The 11,063-nt window shown below is 34.7% G+C and overlaps 1 pseudogene; it reads right to left on the bottom strand.

The window, feature by feature from the left end:
- Nucleotides 1–9,117, bottom strand: part of LOC106466394 — a 43,350-nt pseudogene extending 34,233 nt beyond the window's left edge.
- Nucleotides 9,118–11,063: the final 1,946 nt, after the last annotated feature.

The raw sequence follows: 11,063 nt of genomic DNA, 5'->3' as shown, positions 1-11,063 counted from the left end.
TGGATGAAGAATCAGGTATATTACACGTGTATCGTAAGAAACCTAAATGTAATATTTGTTTAATCTGATGGTATGTACTGGATGAAGAATCAGGTATATTACACGTGTATCGTGGAAACCTAAATGTAATATTTGTTTAATCTGATGGTGTGTACTGGATGAAGAATCTGGTATATTACACGTGTATCGTAGAAACCTAAATGTAATATTTGTTTAATCTAATGGTGTGTTACTGGATGAAGAATCTGGTATATTACACGTGTATCGTAGAAACCTAAATGTAATATTTGTTTAATCTGATGGTATGTAGTGGATGAAGAATCAGGTATATTACACGTGTATCGTGGAAACCTAAATGTAATATTTGTTTAATCTGTTTCTTTGTTTGAAGTTAAGCACAAAGCTATACATTGGGCTATCTGTGCTCTGTCCACCACGGGTATCGAAACCCGGATTCTAGCGTTGTAAGTCCGCAGACATACCGCTGTGCTACTGGGGGGCTGTTTAATCTGATGGTTACAAAAACATCGTAAACCCAGAAGGTGGACTAACGAGAGATTACTTGCTAAGGTTCCAGTAACTTGTTCGCTTCCATTTTAGGTCGAGTTCCACAACACGTCACACGTTACTTTGATTACTTAGTTATTCACGCTGGAACGTTAACAACGTTTTACGTAATCAACATCAGATTACTACAAAACGTAACGAGCAGGCCACAGAGAAGAGGAATGTTATTTTTTTTTAATACATTACTAAAAAAAATGTTGACTGTTTAAATAGTACCCTGATGTTATCATATTACAGTCGCTAAAATTCGAATTTATAAGTAAAAAAAAAAAAAAGGTCCAACGTTTCAATTTTTGTTTCGTCACAGAAACTAGCCATATTCGCTTTAAAGTTGATTCTCGGAGAAACATGGCACTGCTACTGACAACCGGATTTCCGTTTCCGGTTCCTAATCGTTGTCTTAACCCTTGGCAAACGACGTGAAAAACTTTAAGCTTAAACTGTATTATAAATTACCTTTGTGAACTGTGAATGAACGCATTTTTTTAAGACTGAAGCATATTAAACCCACGACGGTTGGAGAATTTGTAATCTGAAAATCACTTTGCGGTGTTCAACGGATTTCGAAAAGGTATATATGGCAAATCACTAATTTCCCCTCTCAATATTTTTGTCGATTTGAATAACGGATTTAGTCTAAACGATTAGTATTACACATAAAATTTAAATCTCCTATATATATATATATAACTGGTTGGTTGTAGTTTTGCACAAAGCTACTAATGTTGCCCAACCTGGGCGGTACTGCCCCCTAGTGGGCGTTTTAAAATTCAGGGGGGCAGTAGGAGGGGGGACGGACAGAAAAGTTTTGAGGGTTTTAAAGTTATATTTGTTAAAATTAAACCAGAAAATTTTACTATTATTGCCTTATAATTTTCATTTTAGTAAAATACTTTAATGGTCTAAATATTTATTAGAAGGGGGCATGAGCGCTCGTCGTTTGCTAAAGGGGGCGCTGCGACAAAAAAAGGTTAGGAAACACTGGACGAGAGCGAAGACAACCAGTCAACATCACCATTATATCTTTCACTGCTTAAAGTGCAGTATGAAGGATGGCGGATTTCGATCTGACGATCTACGGGGTGCGAGTCAGCGCCCTAACCACTAGGCCACATCAAGCTTCCTCACATATATATTATTTTAAAGAAGTCTTTCGCACGTAGAAAAAGTGTGGATTGTAATTAGCGTTTAATAGAAACCAGTGCATGAAAAAAGGCCCGACATGGCCAGGTGGTTAGGGCGCTCGACTCGCAAGCTGCGGGTTCGAATCCCCGTCACACCAAACATGCTCGCCCTTTCAGCCGTGGGGGCGTTATAACGTGACGGTCAATCCCACTATTCGTTGGTAAAAGGAGTAGCCCAAGAGTTGGCGGTGAGTGGTGATGACTAGCTGCCTTCCCTCTAGTCTTACACTGCTAAATTAGGGACGGCTAGCGCGAATAGCCCTCGTGTAGCTTTGCGCGATATTCAAAAAACAAACAAACAAACAAACATGAAAAAAAAACATAAAACTTATATTGCTCATGTCAACTTAAAAGTAACCATTAATTTGCACTGAATCAAAAATTAGCCCTAACAGAATAACTATACATAATAAACTAACACGTACATATACGGTGGACTATAGTCAATTGTACAAAACAGTTGTATTAAAACTAGAATTTTTTTATACTTTATTTCAATAATTTGTAATTTATGAGTACACGACCAATCTCGGCTCACCATGACGGTAGGCCAACAATTACTTAATCATTAAGCCTAATTAACTTAGTGTATCATACCGACGCGACAAGCTGAATTCAATTCTCTATAAGCCTATTTCGTAAATCATATTTTTTATAGTCTGTAATTTTTTTTATATAGGCCTAAATTGAATAGACTTAGGATCGTAATGTCGGTAATTTAATATTTAAATTACTAGGTTAACAATTCCCCAATCGGAAATCTTAATTAACTTAGTGTCGCGCCATCATAAATCACTTTTTTTAACATCTTCGTCAGGAGCTATCGATTTCCTGCAAGGCCACTAACCCAGTTGACTGGATGCACAAGTAAACACACGCCAAAAATGGCCAGCGAATCATGATTTTCGTTAGAACCTTTATACACGTATGACTAAAAAAAAAAAAATTTTTTTAGTGTTTGCGCCCACCACTCCGAAAAGTCAGAATTGGGATTTTTTTTAAGGTTTAAAACTAAAGGTACTTCCGCAGGGTCCCCAAAAGCGTTTTTTTTTTGCAAGAGTAAGTAAAACCAAAATTAAGAGTAACAAGTATTTTTAATTATTTCTTTTCAAGTTCGTATGTCATGCTGTGTTGTAGCCTACGGAGTGCATAATTCTTCTCGTGATTCATGGCATGCGCACGTCTTACTGAAGTCAAAACAATACAAAATGCAACGTTAAGAGTCCCTTATGTAACGTCACTTTAGTGTCTACTGAATGACAGACAACAGACTATTATACAGTGGTGCAAATGGTTAAAACAGACTCCTCCAGGCGCTCTTCGGCCCCCTTTGGGGAAACAAAAAAGTATTAATAGGAGAGCCTCCTGTCGACATATGTCCAATAAATACAGATCGTTCTGTGCCCAAATTAAAGGTTTTTTTAAAGCGAAAAAGAAAGTTTATTAAGCACCAAGTAACACTAAAATGTGATATACTGTTAATATTACGTTGTTTCCTAGACAATTTACGTTTGGAGTTGATTTGGCGTTACTGACATAAAATAAAACAGAAGCGTTACAGCAACATTTACATAGAATTACCAACACAAAAAGTTTTTTTCTTTTACAAATTCAAACCATGACAGTAAAAATTAAATGCTTTAGACAGCGTATCAAACTAAACTATTGTAGTAATAATTTCCTGTATAGTTCTCTACAATTCGGTGAAACGTTTACTATCTTGCCGGTTAAATGTAAAACAACAACCGCTATTTTTATGTTATTATCATTAACTTCCAATCAGAACAAGCTACGTACTTACAGCGAAACTAAAAAATCAACATAACTAAAATAAATATACGTTTTTTTTTATGTTTCTACTTATAACTATAAGAACGAAGTTTCATCAATTGGGTGACCTAGCTATTGACGATATTTTCGACCGTAATCCCAATAACATCTCACAAGGTTCGATTATATAATGATTTACATACATATATTAAGCTAATAATGAAAAACGGTTTTTATAATAAAGTACTAATACCGAACAATAAACTAAAATACAAAGTGATGTCATTCGATATATTAGATAGTATAATCAACATTGTTAATGAAAGTAACAATAAACGAATCAAATATACATCACCTAGGAAACCCTAACTTTAGTTACAGAAAAAACTGCATACCACCATTACGGGTTTCTGGTTAAAAGATAACTGATAGTGATCCCAACTGACAGCACTGAAAAGAAGGCTTAGAAAACTACAAGTGTTACAGGACGGCAGTTATAATGACAAAGCTCTTAAGTTCTACTGATCACGTGATCTATAGTATATACATTGAAAATAATGATAGAATAAATGTCCCTGATCGCTAGATTTCTAGACATCAGAATTGTATAAACAAGGCTATAAAAAGGGCTAATTGTGCATAGCCATCCATAATTTTGCACTGATAGGATAGAGGGAAGCCAGCCAGTCAACAACACCCACTATAGCCATCCATAATTTTGCACTGATAGGATAGAGGGAAGCCAGCCAGTCAACAACACCCACTATAGCCATCCATAATTTTGCACTGATAGGATAGAGGGAAGGCAGCCAGTCAACAACACCCACCGTAGCCATCCATAATTTTGCACTGATAGGATAGAGGGAAGGCAGCCAGTCAACAACACCCACCGTAGCCATCCATAATTTTGCACTGATATGATAGAGGGAAGGCAGCTAGTCAACAACACCCACCGTTAGCCTTTAGGCTATTTTTAACTGACCGAATAGTGGGATTTGACCGTCACAGTCATAGCACACCCATAGACCCAGAATGCGATTTATATGATAATGTGACACGAACCATGAACCCTAGGACTCACAATCCAACTACACAAACCACTAAGTCACTCCCGGTTCCTTTGTCATAAGAATCATAGTCACGTTGTTTTATAGCTCGCAATCAAAACAATATATGTATATTATTTATATATGTGTGTGTGTGTAATTATATGAATTCAGCAAATCTCTTAAATATAAATAAATGTTATAACCATTCGAGAAAACCATCATACTGAAAAACCGACAAATATGAAAGGTTAAAAACCGTTTACCATAACCTAACAAACGAGAAATACGATAGGGCAGGCTATAAAACTGGTCACTTTACTCCACAAAACAATTCTTTAAATTTGGCATTCTCCTAAAAAACATTGATCAGAATACTCTGACAAGCATTTTATCCTGGAAAACATTGGTCAGAATATTCTGACAAGCATTTTATCCTGGAAAACATTGGTCAGAATATTCTGACAAGCATTTTATCCTGGAAAACATTGGTCAGAATATTCTGACAAGCAACTGAAGTCACTGCAATTTGAAATTAAGGTAATATCGAATGTCTGGTACACGAATATGATAATTGTTTCAGTGTTCACCAAAGTGTACTTTACGATATATGGAGGTTGTGCCATGAAGTTATATTCAGGTTATTAAGGTGTGTTTGTAACATCGTGTTGAGATATATAGGTTTTTACATAAAATAACCTGTACTTTGATTTAATAAGACAAAAAAAAGGGTACACGTTACTCATCACATTAGACTGAACTTAAAACTGGCCATCCCCTGGTGATTTGTCTCGTAACTTATCATGTATGAAAAGTAATGTTTTAATATTTGTATAACATAAATCTTGCAAGCTTTACATGGAATATATCATTGCAAGTAACAGCGTTTTTATTAATAACGTTGTAACATTTTAACTTCGCACTTAAACTACATACCAAAACACGACCAATACGGTTACTTGTGTATCAAATTTACGTTTTGTCAACATGATGTATCTTTTTGAACACTTCTGTATCAAATGAAATATATATATACTACATATATTTCTTCATGCTGTGACCTTTCCTTTGTGTTCAAGTCCTTGACTGTGTATTATCTGTTTTAGAAATACTTGAGAGCTTACAATAAACCTAAACGAACCTCATAAACACGGATACAGAGTTCGAGCATTGCCCCGTTTCCAAGACCGACGAACGGACAGACGGGTCAAGGCCCTCTACTCATTTTATTCTGTAAGAGCGTCTACGATACTTCTTTCTTGTTGAAAAACTGATTATGAAATTGGCATTTTTATACCAAAAAAAAGTAAGCAATTTGGTTTCCTATAATACTGAGGAAGGCACGTTTTTTTAATTGTAACAAAAAAGTAACAACTTCCAAACTACTGAATTTAAACAGTAAGTCTTTCCTCAGAATATCAATCCTTGAAAAACTTTTGGTCAATAATTATAACGAAAGTAGTTTGAAAAAAAAAATTGAACTATGTGTTTATTTACAGATTTATTTTGTTAATGTTGTCTATTGTAAGTTAACCGAGCATACTGAATAGTACAATTTTAAAAGTCAATCAGCGTTCTTTGGTTCGCCTTACTGTGTAATATTACATACATGACGCACGAACATAATAATACATTTGAGTTTCTCAGTGTCTGTTTGTTTGTTTAGATGTTAAGCGCAAAGCTACACAATCCGCGTTGTGCCCACCACGGGTATCGAAACCTACAGTTTACCGTTATAAGCCTTAAGACTTCCGCTGAACTACGAGGAGGGGTCGTTTCTCATTACTGACACTTTTAATGACATGTTATCTTTCACGTTTTTTCCCCTTTTTTGATGTATTTTAATAAACCAAAACAACAGATTTTAAACTAGTTTTCAATCCAGGAAGATCGCCTGTGTTTAAAGTTTTTATGTCTTTAGTAAACAGACAATCAACCTTTTTTGTTTTTTAAGTTTGCCTCACTTGAAAACTTTTACGTAATGAATTAAATACCAGTACTAATGACGCTTAATTTTGAATTTGAACCTATAATAGTTATGATAGTTTAACATCCTGATAATATATTTTTAATTTTTTCACGTTTGACGTAATACATCTCAACAATCTCGAAATAAAAGCCTAATTAAAACGCTCATCATCATTATTATTTTCTTTGTTGAATTTTGCACAAGCTACTGCAGCCAGCTGTCACTAATTTTAAGACTAAAAGGTAGGCAGCTAGTCAACACCACCAACCGCTGACTCTTTTCTTGACCCTTACTCTTATAACACATCCAAGGCCAAAAAAGGCGGAGTACGATATTTTGGAGGTAACGAGATACAAGCCATGGAACCTTAAATCCACAATGCGGCACACCAACCACTGGGTCGTGCTCGGTCCCCATCAAAATTACAAGCTAAACACACACACACACACAACAACAACAACAAAAATTATACATCTTTCAAAGTATCTTTTATTAATGCGTTAACACGAAACCAATTTGATTCAAAGTCAGATACGGCTTTAAATCGATTTAATAACTATCTTAAATATGTAACAAAAATATATAAACCAAATTAATTTGTTAGCATCACGTAAGTATTAATCCTTCTGTCAATGTTTTTTTCCTTTATCCGTCCAACACTCATTAAAATTTGTATGCCAAGAAACTTACGAGTCTAGAGAAACTCGCTTGAGAAAATAGCGTAGAATGTATTTCAACTTTTCTTTTTCTCGTGAGTCAGCTGTAAGTTCACTAACTTACAATGCTACAATTTGGGGTTCGATTCCCCGCGATGGACAGAGAGAGCAAATAGGTTATAGTACAGCTTAGTACTAAAAATAACAACTTCGTTCATTCATAGCGGTAAGCAAATGCTTTAATATTTGTTTTCCAAGAAATGCTCTTTGACTTTATATCCATATCATAACAATACGATTTGTATTAATTTTTTTTATGTTACACCGAAAGTATCACCACAAGTAGGCTCAGAAATTAAGGTTTATATTTATATTTATTTCAGCACTTGTTGTAATCAGTAACAGTTATATATTCAAAAAGACCGAATTTTCTACAAGGCCTACTGATCTCTATATAGGTCAAAGATAATGCCGTATTTCGAGATTAAAAAGGGTTAGTACATAAAAAAGAAACAAAAATGGGACTTTTTGAAGAAGGTAGGTCAACGATATTGTAACACTCACTTTATTGTCTGTACTTCACGAAATTAAGTTCTGAAGGTAATATTAATTATAATTATCAATCACTTAATTTACTAAAAACTTAGGCATAAAAAGATGAAGTATGGGATTCTATAAACTTTCATTTCTTGCCGTTACTTAATAATGTCGTGTAAACAATTTTCATAAGTTAAAAATGTTGTCAAATTCGATGGCTGTTTGTTATTAAGCACAAAGCTACACAAAGGGCTATCTGTGCTCTGTATCGAAACCCAGTTTCTAGCAGTATAAGTCTGCAGACATGCACAGGGGGAAGGGGGGGCTCACATTTGATGATGAAAGACACTTGTTACTATTGGGGCAAGTCGCTACCGGGTAGCCTAGAAATACAATGAGTATTAAAAAGTGTTAATGAAGAAACTAAACACTATAACAATTGTGCTGTGTTGTTTTCAACGTTAGGCCTACAGATGCTCTGCGCTGCAAATTGTGAGTTTACGTCTAAAAATGATAAGCATAAATTCAGAACACCAAAAATTAAGTGATACACATAACAAAAGTACTTTCCTGGAACTTTTTCTTTGAATGTTATTATCATATTTTTTTGTCCTCATCTCGAAAAATTTGGACGTATACAAGATAATCCTAAAAACGGTTGACATTTCAATAAAAACAATATTACACTTGCATGCAGTACATACCCTATACAGCTGTTCAATCGTGACCAATATATTACGGCCTTTGATTGTTCAGCTTAAAATACAATAAAAATTGTAATTTAACAAGTAATGTTAATATATTACTTTGTCAAATAAAATATTAGGTCCTGCCGTCCGGGCCTACCGTTCGACAGTATTTTGTTTGTAGTTTAAACTTATATAGTATTAGTAAGTAGGCTATGCAAGCCTAAGATTAATCTTATAAGCCTTCCAATTTCTTTAAACTTCTAACGTCAGTAAAATATTATTCACCATAACTTACATTATATAAGAACTATCTTACCAAACGACACCAAAGGCTCCATAACCAATAGGTCTATCTGGTTGAATGTCCTGAGGGGTAACAGGCGAGTAATACGATTGCGCTCCTGCCAGGATCGCTTGTTGCGAAGCGGCAGCTGCTGGCCCCGAGAAAGCCATCATGTGCCGACTAGTCCTTGGTCCTACTACCGCCATTAGTTGAACAAAGCGACCACCCGTGCTAACAAAAGCTAAGGTTATGCAATAAGTAATATGTTACGTACTCTTCCATTTTGCAAAATGTAACTGCGAAAATAATCATGTATCGCTCAATACCTAATTCAAAACTACTCTTAGCAACTGAATTCTGCCTCTTCGTTATTACCACAAAGTTACTCCATCGTCACCTGCAACAACACACCCTAACCCAAGCCAGACTCGCACAATGGCAAGCACGTGATCATCCCATAATGCAATTTTAACAACCAATCAAAATTTTCTTTGGTTCCACGCCCTCGCTATGTAATATATATTTTATGACGCACGTTCGAATGATATATTTGAATTTCCCAATACTCATAGTCTTACATATCTGTTGTTTATTTTCCATGCATTTTTTTCGCTCATTGACGTATTTCACATAAAACAATAAATTATATGCTAGTTTCTAATTCAAGAAGATTGTCATTGTTTAAAATGCTCACGTCTTTAGTAGATGAATATATATTAAACATTTTTAATTTAAAAAAGTCGCTTAATTCCAAAATGCTGACGCTGTTAATCAAATATTCATACTATAATGACGCCGAATTTCTGTCCATCTTAATGGTGCATACGTTTCGAAATGTTTTCTCATATCGTACAGATAAATTTATCGTGAATTTATTTGACACGATAACATCATAATTTCACTAAAACAACAATTTTTGCAAGTTCACTTGTCTGTACTACCGGAACATAGATATATAAGTAGTGTAAAAATGTAGCTTTTTTCAATAAAAGAAAAATTTATGATATGGAAGAAGGGTAATGAAAATTGTTAATACGTTAACTTGTTGTTGATAGGTTAGAGCTTACAGTTCATTAGTGATGAACGATTTTAAATGCCTGTAATTGCCGTGGTGGGCACATCACAGATATCCCATTGCAAAGCTTTGTACTAAAACAAAATGTTATAGTTTTACGGAATGTTCTTTATATTAGTTGTCTTTTCAATGTTTCGAAAAAGCCGAACAGTTGAGTCATTGTGTTGGTAGTTGGTAACTACACATCGGACTACAGTGTCTTAACACGCTACGTACTCTTTGATATAGTAGAAGGGTAATAGAGAACACACAGTATTATCGCCCACGTATCTGATAATATAGCTAGCATTATAGAAAAACAAAGTATACTTGTTTCACATTATTGACAAAATTTACATACTTATAAAATAATACTGGAAATAAACGCTCTTATAACACCAAATTGTTCTTTTTCTTTATTTGGACACTCAACGTTTCGCTTTAGAGCTTTATTCAGGAGCGTTTCGCTAAAACACAAACCGTAACTGACAGTACAAAGCTTAAAAAAGAAAAGAAGCTGTAGAGGGAAACATTGAAGTCCAGTTGTAGAAAAACAACAATTTGGTGTTATAAGGTAGTTTATTTCTAGTATTAAAATGTTGCATATGTACTTTTTTTTGACGTTCTTCTAAAGATATAAGTGATAACGATAGTTTAAAGAATTTTGAAAAGAAAAAAAATTGGTTAGGACAGTTTCGGAAGAGGTTCGACTTTCTGTCAAAATACATAAAAAAAGATAAAAACTCGTGAAATCCACGTATTTTAATGAAACATTCTTTATTCATATTCTCCAATGAATATTTTAATTTCGTATATGACATTTCAGTTATGTTTTTTTTTTATTATCATTGATTTTGGAAGTGCGAGAAGTAATAGAATAAATAAATCACGTGGTTTAGATACAACAGGTCCAAAATCTGTGATAAAATCACGGAAGCTACATCTTCCTTAATTTGTCCATTTTGGATTCAAATTTAGGGAGGTGTAAATCTAGCATTCCAATGTATTTTTTGTCTCTCTCAAGTTTACATACTGTTGCGTCATCGAGGTCACGTGACTGGTGTGGCGCCCTCTAGTTTCTAGAACTATCCTGTACTTTGGCGAATGCTCTAGTATTTACTAGATATAGGGTAGTCGGGTATATATAAGAGGGGGACAACGTGACGCGGTAATGTGTGTGTAGATAGTGAGTAATTGAACTGCAGTCACAAGTATTGTAGACGTTCGTTGTTACAGCGTTTGTTTAGCGCGATTGTTGAAGTTGAGTGTATCGGTAAAGTTATATTCGGAAAGATTAAACCAGTTTTA

The sequence above is a fragment of the Limulus polyphemus genome, unplaced genomic scaffold (assembly GCF_000517525.1).
Source record: "Limulus polyphemus unplaced genomic scaffold, Limulus_polyphemus-2.1.2 Scaffold2247, whole genome shotgun sequence".
Taxonomy (NCBI): Eukaryota; Metazoa; Arthropoda; class Merostomata; order Xiphosura; family Limulidae; genus Limulus; species Limulus polyphemus.
The sequence above is the reverse complement of the archived record's forward strand: the minus strand, read 5'-3'. Positions and strand labels throughout refer to the sequence as shown.